At 45.5% G+C, this 20178-nt stretch overlaps 1 long non-coding RNA gene and 1 other non-coding gene across 2 annotated transcripts; one reads left to right on the top strand and one right to left on the bottom strand.

Moving 5' to 3' along the window:
* The first annotated feature begins 7308 nt into the window (after positions 1–7308).
* Positions 7309–15248, top strand: LOC130706432 (uncharacterized). Its single transcript, XR_009006698.1, has 4 exons — positions 7309–7397; positions 10885–11102; positions 14531–14685; positions 15119–15248. It is a non-coding gene; the product is annotated as an uncharacterized LOC130706432 (long non-coding RNA).
* A 3330-nt stretch (positions 15249–18578) lies between these two features.
* On the bottom strand, positions 18579–18681 carry LOC114238300 (U6 spliceosomal RNA). Its single transcript, XR_003623689.1, has one exon. It is a non-coding gene; the product is annotated as a U6 spliceosomal RNA (small nuclear RNA).
* Between the last annotated feature and the right edge of the window lie 1497 nt (positions 18682–20178).

The raw sequence follows: 20178 nt of genomic DNA, 5'->3' as shown, positions 1-20178 counted from the left end.
CCTCAAGTGGACCCACAGGGACAGCCAGCCTACCCTGGGGATCTCTGCGTCGGTTCACTCCCTGGCTTTCCCAGGCCGGATTCCCGCACCTCTCCCCAGCCCCTGGCCTCTGCACTCAGCCAGGCCTTGGTTTCATCTTTAACTGAGCCACTAGAAACCACCAGAAGAGGCCGTCTTTGCCCATGTTCCCACCATCAAATCTGTCCCCCCCACCCCAGACCCAGCCCCAGACCCAGACCCGAACGCTCTGTCCTCTGGCCCCTGTGGGTGAGCTGAAGTCTGAGGTCAGCCCACCACCCAGGCACTGGGTCCCGCCCCACCAGGACCCATCAACGACTGTTCTCCTGCTATGTCTTCCTTGCTTTTTCTGTATCTCTAACTTTTCTGTCCCTGTTGATCAGTTCCATGGGCAAACATGCTGTAACAGCCTCCATCACTAAAAACACCCACTACTAACACCACGCGCCCCTCCAGCTGTTGCCCACTTCTCTGCCCCTATTGACCGCACCGCCGCTCAAGAGCTGTCTACGCTCATCAGCCCCACTTAATCTCCACCTGTAGCAGCATCTGCTTCTTGTCTGCAATACCTGTCTTCTTGTTGGTGCATAACGATAGAATTTCGCTCAGCTGAAGATACATCTCCCAGACTCCTTTGCATCTAGGCGGGGCCAGTGGAATGTGAGTGCAGGGGCGACCTCTGGGCTGTGCCCTTAAAGAAGCACAGCGTGCCTTTCCCTGCCCGGCTCCATCTCCTCCCCAGCCTGAGAGGAGAGCCATCCTGCACCGCTGGATGGAACTTGGCCGTTGAGGATGGCAGAGCAGCAACATAAAAAGAGCCTGGGGTCCTGCTGAGGTGGAGCTGCCATGTCTGCCCTGGGCTGCATCCTTGTTTTTAAGAGCAATTTTAGGTTTACAGAAAAACTGAGCAGAGAGTAGAGTTCCCACATAGAGTCCCTCAGTCCCGTCCCTCAGCAGTTTCCCTCATTATTCACGTCTTACATTTGTTACAAGCGATGGTCCGGTAGTGATTCGTTTTCATTAACTGAAGTCCACAGCTTACATTAGCATTCACTCTTGGCGTTGCATGTTCTATGGATTTGGACAAATGTACAGTATCATACAGAGTAATTTCACTGCCCTAAAAATCCCCCCAAAATGTCATTGTTGGGAGTTAGCACGCATGACATAAGGTGCACACCTGCATTTTTCACTTTTGAATCCACCACTCAGAACATTTGCGTCACTGCGGAAAGCCCCTCTATGCCCCTACCCGGCCAACACCTCGCTCCAGAGACAGCCCCTCTTGTGACGTCGTCCCTCCCGTTCACTGCGGGGGGGTATCCATCGTATGGACGCACCGCAATTTGCTCATCCATTTGCCTGTTGGTGGACATTTGGGTTGTTTCCAGCTCTGGCTCTTCTGGGTACAGTGGATCTGTGCAGTCCGTTTTTGGGGGTGTATGCCCTAGGAGGAGCGTGGCTGGGCCAGGTATTAAGCCATTGTCTCTTGGGTCCCAACCCACTTTGCTGTCCTCTGCTTCTTGATGCCTGAGCAGAGGCTCTGCAAGCCACGTTCCTGCTTTGCCAGCCGGCCCCATCTCAGGCTCTGCTCTCGCAGGGTGTGAGAGGGAGACTGCGAGGCCGGAAGAGGAGGAAGGGGCGTGCGCCTCGCTGGAAGCATCACCCTCGCGAGGCCCCTTCGGCAGCTCGTGTGCATGACACCAGCTGAACCCACTTGCAAAAACAGCTTTTTTTTTTTTTTATTTATTTCTTTATTTTTGGCTGTGTTGGGTCTTCGGTTCGTGCGAGGGCTTTCTCTAGTTACGGCAAGTGGGGGCCACTCTTCATCGTGGTGCAGGGACCGCTCTTCATCGCGGTGCGCGGGCCTCTCACTATCGCGGCCCCTCCCGTTGCGGGGCACAGGCTCCAGACGCGCAGGCTCAGTAGTTGTGGCTCACGGGCCCAGCTGCTCCGTGGCATGTGGGATCTTCCCAGACCAGGGCTCGAACCCGTGTCCCCTGCATTAGCAGGCAGATTCTCAACCACTGCGCCACCAGGGAAGCCCCGCAAAAACAGCTTTGTTGCATCCCACTTCTGAGACACCAACACCAGGCAACCAGTGCCCCTCCTCCTCACAGGTCTGGGTCCCCGCCCCCTGGGGCTCTTTTCTGAGCTCAGAGACCCCAGCACTAGCTAGGCTCTGCCCCCACTCGGACACTGAGTGTCACCGATCAGGGCCCCTGTCCAAGCTGCTAAGTTTGAGGAGTCGCAGCCCCTTCCCTTCCTTCCAGGCTTAGGGGCTGTATGAGTTTGTGGGGCTGCTGTAGCAAAGGACTACAAGCTGAGGGGCTTAAACAGCAGAAATGAATTGTCTCCCAGTTCTGGAGGCTGGAAGTCCAGGATCAAGGTGTTGGCAGGTTTGTGCAGGGCGCTAGGGAAGGACCTGCCATCGTTTCTGCTTCCTGATTGGATCTAGGCTGATGGAGAAACTGGTAACAGGGGTGGTGTCAGTAATCACATCCTGACAGAGGCTTTGGGGATGGGTTTGTTTGCATCTTTCGGCTTGAAGGTACCATTCACTCCTCCCCACCCACTGCCCTGCCTTTCACATGAGAAACATGGAGAGGCTGGGAACTCATCTGACCTTGGGATTCTGCAACCCGCACAATGAAACGTTGCACTTGATTTGCAGCACTTTCAGCTACACGGCTACAAAAAGTAAGAGAATTTTTAGGGCTGTCGTGGAAGCTCTCTGATGTTTTGCAAGGGGACACCTATTCCCCTCAAGACCCGTTGCCATTAGACCCATGACTAAGGCCCAATCTTAGCATGCTCTGGGGGGACAGGCACAGGCAAGAAACAGGAGGAAATAGCTCATACACCAAAAGAATGGCAAGATTTTTGCTAGTTAATACTGGCAGAAATCTGGGAGAATATGTGTGGGAGTGGATTCTAAGGATGTTATAACAAGAGGATGGAATGTAACATTGGGTTAGACACAATTTATTGAGCTGGGTGCATTTATCAGAGAGTCAATATATTTTTTAAAATTTTTATTTATTTATTTATTCTTTTTTTTTGGCTGCGTTGGGTCTTCGTTGCTGCGTGCAGGCTTTCTCTAGTTGCAGCGAGTGGGGGCTACTCTTCATTGCTGTGTGCGGGCTTCTCATTGCGGTAGCTTCTCTTGTTGCGGAGCATCGGTTCTAGGCACGCGGGCTTCAGTAATTGTGGCTCTCGGGCTCTAGAGCGCAGGCTCAGTAGTTGTGGCGCACGGGCTTAGTTGCTCCGCGGCATGTGGGATCTTCCCGGACCAGGGCTCGAACCCGTGTCCCCAGCATTGGCAGGCAGATTCTCAACCACTGCGCCACCAGGGAAGTCCCCCAGAGAGTCTCTATTTAATGTTAGCCCATGCAGCTGGAAGGGATTCTAACAGCCTACTTGGTTGGTTAATTTAAACTTGGACTCAACTGTGGCATAAGTTCAATGATATCAAGATGCCAGAACAACCCTGGCTTGATGTAGAGGAAGGAACACACAGATGTGTCCTAGGGGGAGCTGCAGGTATTTGTGTCTTGAACTTGAACTTGAAAGTTGCAGTTGTAATGATATTGCTCATATCCCCATTTGTCTATTTGAGTCTGGGCAGAAGGTGGATGGATCTTGGAGAATGACTATGGATTGATGTCAACTTCATCAGGCAGTGACTCCAATTACAGCTGCTGTTCCAGATGTAGTCTCTTTACTGAAGCAGTAAACACACAACCCCTGGCCCCTGGTACGCAGCTATTGCCCTACTGACTATTTTACTCCATACCAATTTGCAAAGTCCACCAGAAGCACTTTGTTTTTACTTGGCAGGGCCAACAGTGCACCTAAGGGCCATGTCATCTCTCCTCCTCTTTGACATAATGTAATGCTTAGAGACTTTGTCTCACCATTTCTCACAACATCCACTGGTTCACTACATCAATGACATCAGCCTGATTGAATATGATGAGCAAGAAGCAGAAAGTACTAGAGATGCCTTAGTAAGACATACACAAACTAGAAGGTGGGAGATTTACTCCATGAAAATTTAGGTAAGTAAAACCTCAGTGAAGTTTCGGGAAGTTCAATGCTCTACAGAATGTAAAGATACCCTCTTCAAGGTGAAAGACAGGACGCTGAACCCACACCAAACACCTCTAAAAATAATGTTTGGTGTACTCTTTCCGATTGTGGAATATATATCACAGGTGAATGTGCCACATTGACCCATTGACTGTGTAACTCAAGGCTGCCACTTCGTGTGGGGATCTGAGCAGGAGATAACTCTACAGTGAGTCCAAGCTGCTGTGCAAGGAGCACTTCCAACAGGGCCTTGTGACCCAGCAGGTCCAATCATTCTCAAAATGTCTGCGGAAGGTAATGAGGCTGTGCGGAGTCTCTGGCCAGCACCGATAGGGGGATCGCTGTGCAGACCTTTAGGGTTTTGTAGAAAATCCACGTCCTCATCTTTCCTATAACCATTCTCCTTTGGAGAAGCAGATTTGGCTTGCTATCGGGCCCTGGAAGAGACTGAACTCTTACGACTCTGGGTGACCTGAGTTTTCCATCCAGAACTGGCTGTCGGTCTGACCTGTCAAGCCATAGTTTGGGCACGTGCAGCGGTGCGTCGCCATGAGTGGAAGTGGGATTTTAGAGACAGGAGCTCAGGTGGTTTCAGAAGGAAAGCGGCCTGAGGAAGCGCCTCGGGTTCCTTTGACCCCGGCTCCTGCAGCACATCCCCTCCCTCTGCCACGTCTGTGCTTCCCGGGATGTTTTGCATGACAGGTGAGTGAGGAGGGAGCAACTGGAGCCTGGCTTGTGGATGGCGCTGCACAGTCTGCCAGCACCACTCACGGGCGAGCCTGACATACACTATTATGTAAGTTGAAGGCATACAACATGACGATTTGGTACACGTATTTGTTGCAAAATGTTTACCACAATAATGTTAGTGAACACATGCTTCACCTCACAGAATTATCATTTTTGTCGTTGTTGTTGTTAGTGAGAACGTTTAAAGTCTACTCTTATAGAACAGAGTTGTGGTTGCCAAGGGGGAGGGGGGTGGGGGAGGGAAGGATTGGGAGTTTGGGATTAGCAGATGCAAACTAGTATATATAGGATGGGTAAACAAGAAAGTCCTACTGTAGAGCACAGGGAACTATATTCAATATCCTGTGATAAACCATAATGGGAAAGAATATGAAAAAGAATACATATATATGTATGACTGAGTCACTTTGCTGTTCATAGCAACTTTCAAGTATACAATACAGTATTATTAACTATAGTCACCATGTTGTACCTTAGATCCCAGAACTTATTCCTCCTCTAAGTGGAAGTTTGTGCCCTTGACCACCATGTCTTCATTTCCCCCAGCCCCTGACAACCACCATCCTACTGTCTATTCTATCACTTCAGCTTTTTTAGACTCCACACAGAAATGAGATTATACATACAGTATTTGTCTTTCTCTGTCTGATTTATTTCACTGAGCATAATGTCCTCAAGTTCTATGCACGTTGTCCCACGTGGCAGGATTTCTTTCTTTTTTTATGGCTGAATAATATCCAATTGTATATAAACACTGCATCTTCTTTATCCATTCATCCATCGAAAGCCACTTAACTTGTTTCCATGTCTTGGCTATTGTAAATAGTGCAGCTATGAACATTGGGGTGCAGAAAACTCTTCAAGAAAGTGATTTGATTTCCTTTGCATATATACCCAGAAGTGGAATTGCTGGATCCTATGGCAGTTCTATCTTTAATTTCTGGAGGAACTTCCTTACTGTTTTCCAAAGTACCTGCACCGATTTACATTCCCACCAACAGTGTACAAGGCTTCCCTTTTCTCCGCATCTTCACCAACACTTGTTATCTTTCTCTTTTTGATGATGGCCATTCTGACGGGTGTGAGGTGATATCACCCTGTGATTTTGATTTGCTTTGCCCTGATGATTAGTGATGTTGTACATCTTTCCATGATCCTGTTGGCCATCTGGATGTCTTCTTTGGAAAAATGTCTATTCAGGCCCTTTGCCCATTTTGAAATCAGATTATGTAGTTTTTTGCTGTTCAGTTGCATGTTATGTATATTTGGATATTAACCCCTTATCTGCTGGATGGTTTGTGAATATTCTCTCCCTTTCCATAGGTTGTTTTTTCAGTGTTCTTTCTTTTGCTGTGCAGAAGCTATTTAACTTGATGTAGTTGATTGCCCATTCTGACTGGCCTGAGAGATGGCCAGAAGTATGGATCTACATAGATTCATAGGAAACTGCTACTGATTTGGCTGAATGGTCATGACTTGGAAAGAACAGGGCTGGAAGTTTGGCAACAGAGGTTTGGGAAAGAGGAATGTGGATGGACCTTTCAGAAGGGCATCCACTGCAAATGAGACTGAAATGATGTGCTCTGTGGATGCCAGCCAGCCTCCTTCCCAGCAACCCCAGTGCTCGCTCAACAGGCCCCTGAACAAAGTGGCCGTGGTGGCAGGGGTGTGTTATTCATGGACTCAGCAACATAGACTTCCCCTGGTCAAGGTCGACCTGGCCCTCACTACTGCAGAGAGCTTAGCCCTCCAAAAGCAGAGATTCACACTGTCCCAGACGTGGTATATATACTACATATATACATATATATATACATTATATATATATAATTCTCTGCTTCCTCTCCTCTCCCCTTATTATTTTATATAGCAATTGTTTCGATGCGTGACTTTACAATTTAGTCTCGGGATCACAGGGTATTAAAGTGGAACTATGACATTTAGAGGAGAAATTAACATCAGCAGCACTGTGGCTGTCATCAGAGGTGATTAAAAAGGCTCTTGGGGGAATTCCCTGGTGGTCCAGTGGTTAGGATTTGGCGCTCTCACTGCCGGAGCCTGGGTTCAATCCCTGGTGGGGGAACTAAGATTTAAAAAAAAAAAAAAGGGCTCTTGGGAATTGGCCTCTCTCCTCTTTGGGGAGAGGGTGGGAGCATATTTTTATGGAAGATGCTGGCCTTTGGTCAGGCAGAAACAGAAAGTTGTCACCATTGCTGCTGGCAGTTCAAATACATGTAGAAGGGTTTGTGCTGACGCTGAGATGCTGAAGAGGGTAAGAGCCGGGAGCTATGCCACACTAGGCTCCGCAACACTTCTGCCTTGTCTTCGGGCTCTGTCTGCTGGGTTCCGCCAGTAGGGGCGCTAGAGGAAGACCGAAAGGCTGGAGGAGTGGACAAGGGTCTTGCTCCTTCCTGTTCGCTTCCTGCTCCTAGCACTCTTGCCCAGCCTCGGCCCTCAGCCTGGCAGCGTCAGTTGATTTCCATCCCGAGCTCATTTCAGCGTTCTCAGAACCGGCCAAGGGGCGCCCTTCCTCAGAGGTGAGAGTCCCAGATCGATGTGGCCCTTCCCCTGAGCCTCTGCAGCGGCAACTCAGCACCCTCTCCTCGGTGTCTGATTTCCAACTCTGCAGGGCCCCTCCTCTGAGCTTTGAGACCCACATCCAAGCTCTTCCTTGTGTTCTCCCAGCCCTGAAGGTGGGCAACGGCTCCCTGTAGCTATTGCCTTTGTGCTATCTCAGTTCCTCCAATGCCCAGTCTTCTGCTTCCTGCTTAATAAATTCTCTGTATTAAATCCTCTCTGTTGAAATACTTAGTGTAGTTTCCGTTTTCCTGACTTACAGTGTACTTCAATGGTTATATGTCAATTATATCTCAATTAAGCTGGAAAAGAATTAAAATTAAAATGTCAAAAACGGGCAAAGCATATGAATAGGGAGTTTACAGAAGAAAAACCCAAAATACTGAGAAGCATAAAAAGAAGATGCTCAAGCCCATTGATTATCAGAGAAATGTAAATTAAATTAAAACAGCAATGAGGGCTTCCCTGGTGGCACAGTGGTTAAGACTCCGCCTGCCAATGCAGGGGACATGGGTTCGAGCCCCGGTCCAGGAAGATCCCACATGTCATGGAGCAACTAAGCCCGTGCGCCACAACTACTGAGCCTGCGCTCTAGAGCCCGAGAGCCATAACTACTGAAGCTCGTGTGCCGCAACCACTGAAGCCCAGGCTTAGTTGCTCCACAGCATGTAAAAAAATAATTTCTATTTGTTTAATTTTATATCTATGTGAGACAATGAATGTTCACCCAACTTACTATGATGATCATTGCACGATGTATGTAAGTCAGATCATTGTGCTGGACACCTTTAACTCATACAGTGCTGGATGTCAGTTATATCTCAATAAAACTGGAAGAAAAAAAAGGATAGTAACAAACTTAAATTTAAAAAATAATAAATTTAATATAAAAAAAGTATGTATACACCTGGGACTTCCCTGGCGGTCCATTGGTTAACACTTCTACAACAGGCGGTGTGGGTTCTATCCCTGGTCGGGGAACTAAGATCCCACATGCCTTGCGGCATGGCCAAAATGTAAAAAAAAAAAAGTATGTATACACCTGGCCTAAGACCCTGTAATTCTGTGTCACCTAAGACACAAAGTGTAAGGTGTCACATGTGTGACAAAGCTCATTGTAGCTTTATTTTCAGTGACAAGAAGGTGCAGGCAATCTGAACGTCCATCATTGAGGAAGCAGATAGGACGTTAGGGAGCACTGTGCCGTCTTTGCAAGCAAGGTTTACGTGTAGAGAATTCCCTGGTGGTGCAGTGGTTAGGACTCGGGGCTTCCGCTGCCGGGGCTCGGGTTCAGTCCCTGTTTGGGGAACTAAGATCCTGCAGGCTGCCGGGCACGACAAAAAAAAAAAAACAGGACTTCCCTGGTGGCGCAGTGGTAAAGAATCCGCCTGCCAGTGCAGGGGACACGGGTTCGAGCCCTGGTCCGGGAAGATCCCACATGCCGTGGAGCAACTAAGCCCGTGCACCACAACTACTGAGCCTGTGCTCTAGAGCCCGCGAGCCACAACTACTGAGACCGCGTGCCACAACTACTGAAGCCCGCGCGCCTGGAGCCCGTGCTCCGCAACAAGAGAAGCCACCGTAATGAGAGGCCCGCGCACCACAACGAAGAGTAGCCCCCGCTCGCTGCAACTAGAGAAAGCCCGCGCGCAGCGAAGAAGACCCAGTGCAGCCAAAAATAAATAAATAAATAAAAAAACCCCCAACCGACCAACCAAACAAACACAAAAAGATTTACATGTAGACCCAGTGACATAAAGAGAGCCTCAAATCATGGTGCTGAATGACTTCTGTGGCTGGCAATGATAGAATAAGCAATTTGAACCACAGCTCTCACTGAGAACAGCTAGACAAGCTCAACAAAGTATGAAAAACATTTGCTTGAAAATGTCCAAGTGATAACAGGTGGTGAAGAATTGAGGCCAAAATATGGAAGAAAGAGGAAAGTGAAAGAGATGTGAGCTCAGCATTTAAGGGGACTTATCCCCTAAGGCCACCTGCTGAGTCCAGGAGAGGCAGCTGAGAGTCTGAGAAGCTGAGCACAGCTGTTGACACTTATGTGGCAGGGGATCAAAACTTGGAGTTCAGGGCCCACCAAAGAGGTGGCACCTCATGCTTTGGGTTAAAGACCCAAAGGTCTAGGAGTAAGTGTAAGGTGGAACTAGAATAGCCCTCTAAAAGATTGCAGCTCTGTCCTGTAAGGGACTGTACTCAAGATCTGAGCTATTTAGATCCCTGGAAACTGGATTAAGGAAATCCGGGATTTCTAGTGTCCCAACTGTCTGCCAGATGCAAATATAGATTGTCTCTGGAGCAAAGACCTGAGTCCTCACCACGGGACCACCAGGGAATTCTCTATTCGTCAACTTTTTGGTGATGGCCATCCTGACCGGTGCGAGGTGATACCTCATTGTAGTTTTGATTTGCATTTCTCTAAAAGATTCTTGAAATTTGACTACGACTTTACAGGATAATTTGTTGGAACTGGCTATTGATGAAAGATTGGAGGGACTTCCCTGGTGTCGAAGTGGATAAGACTCCTTGCTCCCAATGCAAGGGGCCCAGGTTCAATCCCTGGTCAAGGAACTAGATCCCACGTGCATGTCGCAACTAAGAGTTTGCATGCCACAACTAAGGAGCCCGCCTGCCACATCTAAGACCCAGCGCAACCAAATAAAAAAAAATCATGAAAAAAAAGAAAGATTGAAGATGAATTTTGAAAATACAGCATCACTTGCTTCATTTTAGAGAAAAGTGTAAAATGAATATCCTGAGCTTGTGAAAATTACTTTAAAAACTCTCTTCCATTCCTGACAATATGTCATTGCTTTGCTACCATGAGATTTATTAACATAAAACATTAAAACAGTTGAGATGATAGACATTATCCCCTGCAAGTAAATTGTTGTCAATCTGACCTAAATTCAATAAGATAAGCAAGAAGCAAGATAATTTACCAAATGAAAACACTTTAAATATTAGTGCATATGGTATTCATTCTATGATGGAAGGTGCAGCAACGTGGACTTCCACTCACCAAGTCCAGCCCGGCTATGGCCACTGCTGAGTGCCCAATCTGCCAGCAACAGAGACTAGTACTGAGTCCCAGTATGGTACCAATCCCCAGACTGATCAGCCAGCTCCCTGGTGGCAGGTTGATTACCTTGGACCACTTCCACTGTGGAAAGGACAGCTGGCTTGATAGAAGGGTGGAAGGGCCCCTTGCAGACTCACTTACAGTGCCAGCTAGGTGGAGATACCCTCTGGGGCAGGGGCAAGGTTCTCCAGAAGGCTGTATACACTCAGAGTCAGCGTTCAGTGTACGGTGCTGTTCTTCCCACAGCCAGGATTCACGGTGCAGGCATCAGGGGCTGGAAATGGGGGTGGTACCACTCTCTATTACCCCCAGTGACCCATGGGCAAAAGCTTTGCTTCCTGTTTCTGCAGCATCATGCTCTGCTGGCCTAGAGGTCTTAGCTCCAGAGGGAGGAGGCTTCCACAAGGAAACACAATGATTCCATTGAACCGGAAGTTAAAACTCTCACTCAGCCACTTTGGGCTCCTCATGCCTCTGAATCAACAGGCAAGGAATGGACTTCCGGTGCTGGCTGGGGCGGTTGATCCTGACTACCAAGGGGAAATTGGACTGCTGGTCCACACTGGAGGTAAGGAAGACTATGTCTGCAATGTCTGGAATACAGGAGATTATATATATATATATATACACACACACATACCATGAGATTTATTATAAGGAATTGGCTCATGCAATTATGGAGGCTCAGAGGTCCCACAATCTAAAGTCAGCAAGCTGGTAATATAAATTCCAGTCTGACTTCAAAGGCCTGAGAGCCAGGGGACCTGATGGTGTAAATCCCAGTCCAAGGTCAGGAGAGACCACCAATGACACCAGCTCACAGTCAGGCAGAGAGAGGAGATTCTCCCCGGGTCTTTGTGTTCTATTCAGGCCCTCAAGGGGTTTGTGGAGGTCCATCCCCATTGGGAAGGGCCATCTGCTTTCCTCAGTCTAACCGATTCAAATGTTCATCTCTTCTGGAAACACCCTCACAGACACACCAGAAATAATGTTTAACCAGATATCTGGCATTCCAGGGCCCACCCAAGTGGACACATAAAATGAACCATCACAACCACCAACAATAGATGAGGGTTCCAGTCTCTCCACATCCTCTCCAACAATTGTTTTTTGTTCTGGCCATTCCAGTGGGTGTAAAGTGACATCTCATTTTTTAAAATTAATCAATTAATTTATTTATTAATTTTTGGCTGCGTTGGGTCTTCGTTGCTGCACACAGGCTTTCTCTAGTTGCGGCAAGCAGGGGCTACTCTTTGTTGTGGTGCACGGGCTTCTCATTGCAGTGGCTTCTCTTGTTGCGGAGCACGGGCTCCAGGCGCATGGGCTTCAGTAGTTGTGGCACGTGGGCTCAGTAGTTGTGGCATGTGGGCTCAGTAGTTGTGGCACACGGGCTCAACAGTTGTGTCACAAGGGCTTAGTTGCTCCGCAGCTTGTGGGACCTTCCGGGACTAGGAATCGAACCTGTGCCCCCTGCATTGGCAGGCGAATTCTTACCCACTGCACCACCGGGGAAGTCCTCTCATTTTGGTTTTAAATTATTTCCTGAAGGACAAATAAGATGAGCTTCTTTTCATGTGCTTATTATCCGCTCATATGTTTTCTTTGGTAAAATGTCTATTTAAATCTTTTGTCCATTTTTTATATTGAACTTTTTCAGTTTGAGATAATTGCAGATTCACATGCAGTTGTAAAAACAACAACAACAAAAACAATACCGAGAGCTCTCCTGTCCCCTTCACCTAGTTCCCCAATGGTGGTAACATCTTGCAAAATTAAAATGTGATATTACAACTAGGTACTGACATTGACCACGAGGTTCCCTCCTGTTCCCTTTTATAATCACACCCACTTCCCTCGGCCCCACCCCTTCCTTATTCCCGGGTAGCCAGGATCTGTTTTGTTTTGTTTTTTTGGCTGCACCATGTGGCATGCGGGATCTTAGTTCCCTGACCAGGGATCGAACCTGTGCCCCCCTGCACTGGAAGCACAGGATCTTAACCACTGCACTGCCAGGGAAGTCCCAGAGTTGGATTTTTACACTGAGCACAGTTCTCTGGAGATTCTTCCAAATTATTGAGCGTATCACGAGTTCCTTTCTTTGTATTGCTGAATGCTCCATGGTGTGGATGGACCACAGTTGTTTAACCACCCCTTATTGAAGAACATCTGAATTCTTTGCAGTTCTTGGCTATGACAAATGAACTACATACTGCAATAAACATTCATGTACAGATTTTTGTGTGAACATAAGTCTTCACTTCTCTGGGATAAATACCCAGGACTACAATTGCTAGGTCATATGGTTGCTGCATGTTTAATTTTATAGGAAACTGCCAAACTGTTTTCCAGAGAGGCAGTACCATTTTGCATTCCCATCAGCACGTATGAATGATTCAGTTCTCTGCATCCTCACTGACATTTGGCATTATCACTATTTTTTATTTTAGCTATTCTGACAGGCATGCAGTGATAATCTCATTGTGATTTTAGTTTGCATTCTCCTAGTGGAAAATGATGTTGAACATCTTTTCATGTGCTTATCGGCCATCTGTATACCTTCTTTGGTAAAATGTCTTTTCATGTCTTTTGTCCATTTTCTAATTGGATTGTTTGTTTTTACTTTTGGATTTTGAATTCTTTATATATTGAAGATACTAGTCCTTTTTCAGATATGTGGTTTATAAATATTTTCTCCCAGTCTGTTGTTTGTCTTTTCATCCTCTTACTTAACAGAGTCTTTTAGAAAGCAAAAGTTTTTTAATTCTAATGAAGTCTAATTTATCAGTGTTTTCTTGTACGGATCATGCTTTTGGTGTCAAATCTACGAATTCTTCACCTAGCCCTAGGTCCCAAAGGTTTTCTCTCTTTTTTTTCCCCTAAAAGTTTTACATTTATGTCCATGATCCATTTTGAGTTAATTTTGAGAATAAAGTGTGAGACGTAGAGACTTAGGTCAAGGTTTATTTTTTTTGTCTCTGGATGTCCAGTTGCTCCAGGACAATAGCTTGAAAGTTTACCCTTCCTCCATTAAATTGCTTTTGTACATTTGTCAAAAATCAGTTAGTTATGGGCTTCCCTGGTGGCGCAGTGGTTGAGAATCTGCCTGCCAATGCAGGGGACACGGGTTCGAGCCCTGGTCTGGGAAGATCCCACATGCCACGGAGCAACTGGGCCCGTGAGCCACAACTACTGAGCCTGCACATCTGGAGCCTGTGCTCCTCAACGAGAGGCCGCAATAGTGAGAGGCCTGCGCACCGCGATGAAGAGTGGCCCCTGCTTGCCGCAACTAGAGAAAGCCCTCGCACAGAAACAAAGACCCAACACAGTCAAAAATAAATATAAAAATAAATTTAAAAAAAAAAGACCTAAAAGAAGAAATACATGGCGAATATCTTAAAAAAAAAAAAATCAGTTAGTTATATCTGTGCGGGTCTATTTCTGGGTCTCCTTTCTCTTCCATTGATTTATTTGACTTTCCCCTGCCAATAACATACCATCCTAATTACTGTAGCTGTGTAATAAGTCTTGAAATTGGGTAGACTGATTCTTCTCATTTTATTCTGCTTTTCAAAAACTATTTTAGCTATTCTAATTCCTTTGCCTTTCAATATAAATTTTAAAATAATGTTGTTTATATCTATAAGAAATCTTCCTGGGATTTTTATAGGAATTGCATTAAATCTGCATGTCAATTTGGGGAGAATTGATATCTTTACTATGTTGAGTCTTCCAATACATGAACAAGTTGTGTCTCTCCATTTATTTAGATCTGCTTGTCAATTTGGGGAGAATTGATATCTTTACTATGTTGAGTCTTCCAATACATGAACAAGTTGTGTCTCTCCATTTATTTAGATCTTTCATGAGTTTTTTGTAATTTTCAGCATGTAAGTCCTATATAAGTTTTGTTAGATTTATACCTAAGCATTTAAGTTTTTTGAGCTCTTGTAAATGATATAAATGATATTGTAATTTTTTTTTGACCACGCCACGCAGCATGTGGGATCTTAGTTCTCCAACCAGGGATTGAAACTGCGCCCCGTGCAGTGGAAGCATGGAGTCTTAACCACTGGACCGCCAGGGAAGTCCCTGATTAATTTTCAAATATTTAACCAGCCTGCATCTCTGGAATAAGACTCTCCTTGGTCATGGTATATGTCTTTCCATATTTTGCTGAATTCCATTCACTGATATTTTGTTAAGCATTTTTGTGTCTATGTTCATGAGGGATACTGGTTTGTAGTCTTCTCTTTTTAAATGTTCTTTGTCTGGTTTTGGTGTCAGAGTAATACTAGCTTCATAAAATAAATTAAGAAATACTCCCTCCTCTTCCATTTTTTAGAAGAGATTGTGTAGAATGGATATTAATTCTTCTTTAAATGTTTGGCAGAATTCTCCAGTGAAACCATCTATGACTAGAAGTTTCTTTTTTGGGGAGATTTTAAATCATCAATTCGATTTCCTTAATAGTTACAGGATTATTCAAATTATTTATTTTATATTGGGCGAGATTTGGTAGTTCGTGTTTTTGAGGAATTTGTCTATTTCAATTTCTTTTTTTTATTTTTATTTTTGGCCGTGCAGCGCAGCATCTGAGATCTTAGTTCCCCAACCAGGGATCGAACCTGTGCACCCTGCAGTGGAAGCGTGGAGTCTTAACCACTGGACTGCCAGGGAAGTCCCTGTCCATTTCCATTTCTATTTAAATTGTCACATTTATGTAAATTATTGGTAGAATTCCTTATGACCCTTTAGATGCCTGAAGGGTCTATGGTGATATCCCCTATTTCATTCCTGGTACTCGTTATTTGTTTCTTCTCCCTTTTTTCTTTCTTTTTAAAAAAATATGTATGTATTTATTTATTTGGTTGTGCCGGGTCTTAGATACAGCAGGCAGGCTCCTTAGTTGTGGCACATGGGCTTCTTAGTTGTGGCATGTGAACTCTTAGTTGTGGCATGAATGTGGAATCTAGTTCCCTGACCAGGGATCGAACCCAGGCCCCCTGAATTGAGAGCACAGAGTCCTATCCACTGTGTCACCAGGGAAGTCCCTCCCTTTTTTCTTTCTCAGTCTTCTAAAGGTTTGTCAATTTTATTGATCTTTTGTTTCATTAGTTTTCATTTGTTTTTCTGCTTCCATTGTCCTTGATTTCTGGTCCTACCTTTATTGTTTCCTTCCTTCTGCTTGCTTTAGGTTCCTTTTGTGCTTCTTTTTCTACTTTCTTGAGATGGGAACTCAGGTGATTGATTTGAGACTTATCATCTTTTCTAATGTACGCATTTTAGTGCTATAAATTTCCCTCTCAGCACTGCTTTAGCTGTCCCACACATTTTGCTCTGCTGAATTTTCATTTTCATCCAGCTCAGTAGACTTTTAAAATTTCCCTCAGGACTTCCTCTTTGACCCATGGATTGTTTAGAATTGTGTTGTTTAGTTTCCAAGTGTTTAGAGATTTTCCTGTTGTCTCTCTGTTATTAATAAGGTGTTAAGATGTTGGACGTCAGTACTGGAAAGGAGAGCAAAATGCAATATAATTCTACCTTTTTCTTGTCACAGTGAGAGGAAAACGAGCTCTTCCTATTTAGATGGTCAGCAAGGCTGATGCCATTGAGAAACTGCCCAGGACTCTGAGGTCATCCACATGCCTTCCTGGCCACCTGATATTACCATTTAAAGCCCCAGAAGTGGACTTCCCTGGTGGTGCAGTGGTTAAGAATCTGCCTGCCAATGCACAGGACATGGGGTTGAGCCCTGGTCCGGGAAGATCCCACATGCCGCGGAGCAACTAAGCCCATGCGCCACAACTACTGAGCCTGCGCTCTAGAGCCCATGAGCCACAACTACTGAGCCCACGTGCTGCAACTACTGAAGCCCGCACGCCTAGAGCCCGCACTCCGAAACAAGAGAGGCCACCACAATGAGAAGCCCGCACTGCAACGAAGAGTAGCCCCCACTTGCCACAACTAGAGAAAGCCCATGCGCAGCAATGAAGACCCAACACAGCCAAAAAAGAAATAAATTTATTAAAAAATAAATAAATAAAGCCCCGGAAGTTGCTGAAGCACTTGGCAGCGTGAAGCAGTGTCAGTTGCTCAGTTGGAACTCTCTAAAGGGAGTGATCTCTACTCTGGCCAACCTGTAAGGGGGAGAAAGGAAGAAAGACCCTGTATATCTTTATCCGAAGAAGCTGAAGACTCCCAGGCAGAGGGATTTTGGAGAAACAGATCGGAGGAGGCAGGAATTGCAGGGACCAGAGAATCAGGAGAGCCTAGAGGGCAAGACCCTCAGCTAGGAAACACTTGGCAAACGGCTCAAAGCTCACAGACTGTGGGACTTTGAGACATGGGAAGTGGGGAACCTCTGTGTCAATAACATTTCCTCCTTTCCTGGGGCTAATCCATTCTTGCCTTTTCTGGCAGATACTGGTGCTGCTTATTCTGCAACTTCCTGAGAAATGTCTCGCTTCCCACCAATACGGGCTGCTGTTCCTTTCCCTCTGCAGTTCCCACACAGATACTTTCTCTGACCAAGGAATGTGTGTTCTCACTGCCTCTGGAATCACCACAAACCTGCTGGGGAGAGGGGCTTGCTGTGCAACTTAGAGGCTGCCATATTCTGTCCTCCAGAGGGAGTGTCTGTGTAGCTCCTGGGGGGAAAGCACCTGATCTGGTTACTCTGTGGCTTCTGAAAGGAAATGGGGATGACAGAAGTGGTCATGTCACACCGTGCTGGAAAAGCACCCCAAGCTGAAACAAATTGTTGCATCTTTTGAACCCTAGAGAATAAAGATGTTAGTTAAATTCGAGATACAGAAACAATACAAATAGTTTATTAAAGGGATAAGCCATAGTCATGTGTAAAACAAAATCCTTTGTGAAGAGCTCAGCTAGAAGGAATGTAACACACACGTTATAAAAGAATTCAAAAAACAAGGGATAATTTTTAAAAGGCACTCACCCCCTAAATTCCCACACTTCCAGTAAAAAATAAAGATGCCTTAGTCAGCTTGGGCTGCTATAACAAAATAACATAGACATGGGGGGGCAGGGTGCTTAAACTATAGACATTTATTTCTCACAGTGCTGAAGGCTGGACGTCCTAGATCAAGATGCCAGCAGATGTGGTTCCTGGTGAGAGCTCACTTCTTGTAGCGAGCTCCCTTCTCACTGTGTTCTCCCACAGCCTTTGCTATGAGCTTTTGTTTGGAAAGAATGAGATCTCTATCTTCTTCTTCTCTTAAGGGCACTAATCCCTTATAAGGGCCCCCCCTCATGATCTCATCTAAACTTAATTACCTCCCAATGTCTCCACCTCCAAATACCATCCCATTGGGGATTGGGGCTTCAACATATGAATTTTTTTTTAATTAATTAATTAATTAATTAATTATTTTTGGCTGCGTTGGGTCTTTGTTGCTGCACACGGGCTTTCTCTAGTTGCGGAGAGCGGGAGCTACTCTTTGTTGTGGTGCATGGGCTTCTCATTTCAGTGGCTTCTCTTGTTGCAGAGCACGGGCTCTAGGCACAGGCTTCAGTAGTTGTGGCACACGGGCTCAGTAGCTGTGGCTCATGGGCTCTAGAGTGCAGGCTCAGTAATTGTGGCGCATGGGCTTACTTGCTCCACGGCATGTGGGATCTTCCCGGACCAGGGCTCGAACCCGTGTCCCCTGCATTGGCAGGCGGATTCTTAACCACTGCGCCACCAGGGAAGTCCCCAACATATGAATTTTTGGGGGAGACACGTTCATCCCATAGTGGAAGGAAAATTTGGTAAAAATAATCAACCATCACATAGATTTGTACAAGAGCCCGAAGAAGTAAATACATTTATTGTTTCATGAACTCCTGCGACTCTTCTGACTTTGGTACCATTGTCTGCACAAGTTTTTCTGTATCTGATCATTGTCCTGCATTTTCTTTCTTTCTTTCTTGTTCCTCTAGCAGATGAGTCTAAATTCTTGTTTGCTTTTGCTTATGGAAAAAGTCTAATATTTATAGCAAGGGACTCCTCGAGAGTTTCACACTCTCTTCTTCTTCTTATTTTTTACATATGGAATGCTTCACAAATTTGCATGTCATCCTTGCGCTGGGGCCATGCTAATCTTCTCTGTGTCATTCCAATTTTAGTATATCTGCTGCCAAAGCAAGCTCCACACTCTCTTATTATTGCCTCTAGGCATTTATGGGAAAACTTAGAGAGATGTGTCCACCAGAGAGCTCTAAGGTTATTCAGGATACAGATGACTTGCTGGCCAACAGGCAGCACAAGATTGTGATCAGAAGGCAAACACATGTGGCGACCACTACGCGCAGCCTGCACTTCCGCCTGGAGGTACTTTCCAGAATACGGTGCAGGAGGAGGGGGCTCCTGAGCAGAACCAGTGGTCTCAGTTATCAGAGCTCACAAGCCAATAGCAGAGAAAAACAGAATACCAGAAATATTTGATTAATCAAAAGAAATCAGGAATAGAGGAGAAAAGGAACAAAGAACAGATGGGACAAATAGAAAATAAATAGCAAGATGATAGACTTAAACCTAACCATCACATGTAAATGGATTAAACAGACCAATTAAAAGGCAGAGATTATGAGAGTGGTTAAAAAAGTAAGACTGAGGGACTTCCCTGGTGGCGCAGTTAAGAATCTGCCTGCTTTGGGGTTTTCTTACAATTTCTCCCTGAATAAGCACATAACCTCACCAGACGAACTGCAGTCTTGCTAAACTCAGGTCGAGTATTTAGAGCATCTGTTGTCAGTTGCCGGCCATAGAGTGTTAGAGTCTAGGAGTCGGCCCATTTCGCAGATAAAACAGCTTACTCCGACTGAAAATAATTAGCCAGTTTGGGGACTAGTGCAGTATAATCCACAGTGAATTCACTACAGCTTTTGCATAGCAGACCAAACTTCAGATGGAGCAACTGCATGGACATTCTCCCGGTCTCTGCTTTGTGTCTGGAACCTGAAGAGGCTTTTGAACAACTGAAATTGGCTTCCAGTCTCTCCCCCAGCTTTGGGGGTTCCAAACTGTGAAAACCCCAACCTGATTCATCCGATATCCCTATTCATATCGCACATTTGATGACGTTTACTCATGGGTCATGTACTTGGGATAAAAGTGGCCCACTTAAATCTAAAATATGACACAAATGAACTCATCCATGGACTTCCTTGGCGGTCCAGTGGTTAAGATTCCGTGCTTCCACTGCAGGGGGCACGAGTTCGATCCCTGGTTGGGGAACTAAAATCCCGCATGCTGCGAGGTGCAGCCAAAAAAAAAAAAAGAACTTATCTACGAAACAGAAACACTCACAGGCATAGAGAACAGACTTGTGGTTGCCAAGGGGATTGGGGTGGGGGAGGGAAGGAGTTTGGGATTAGCAGATGCAAACTATTATATACAGAATGGATAAGCAACAAGGTCCTACTGTATAGCACAGGGAACAACTATATTCAATATCCTGTGATAAACCATAATGGAAAAGAATATGAAAAAGAATGTATATATATGTATATGTATAAATGAATCTTTTTGATTGTACAGTAGAAATTAACACAACATTGTAAATCAGCTGCTATACTTCAATAAAATAAATTTAGAAAAAAAGCAGCCCACCTAAAGCTTCCTGTACTGTGGTGACTTGTCA

Source organism: Balaenoptera acutorostrata, chromosome X (genome assembly GCF_949987535.1).
Source record: "Balaenoptera acutorostrata chromosome X, mBalAcu1.1, whole genome shotgun sequence".
In the NCBI taxonomy this organism is placed as follows: Eukaryota; Metazoa; Chordata; class Mammalia; order Artiodactyla; family Balaenopteridae; genus Balaenoptera; species Balaenoptera acutorostrata.
Note: the sequence above shows the minus strand (reverse complement) of the source record. Positions and strands in the feature narration are given on the sequence as shown.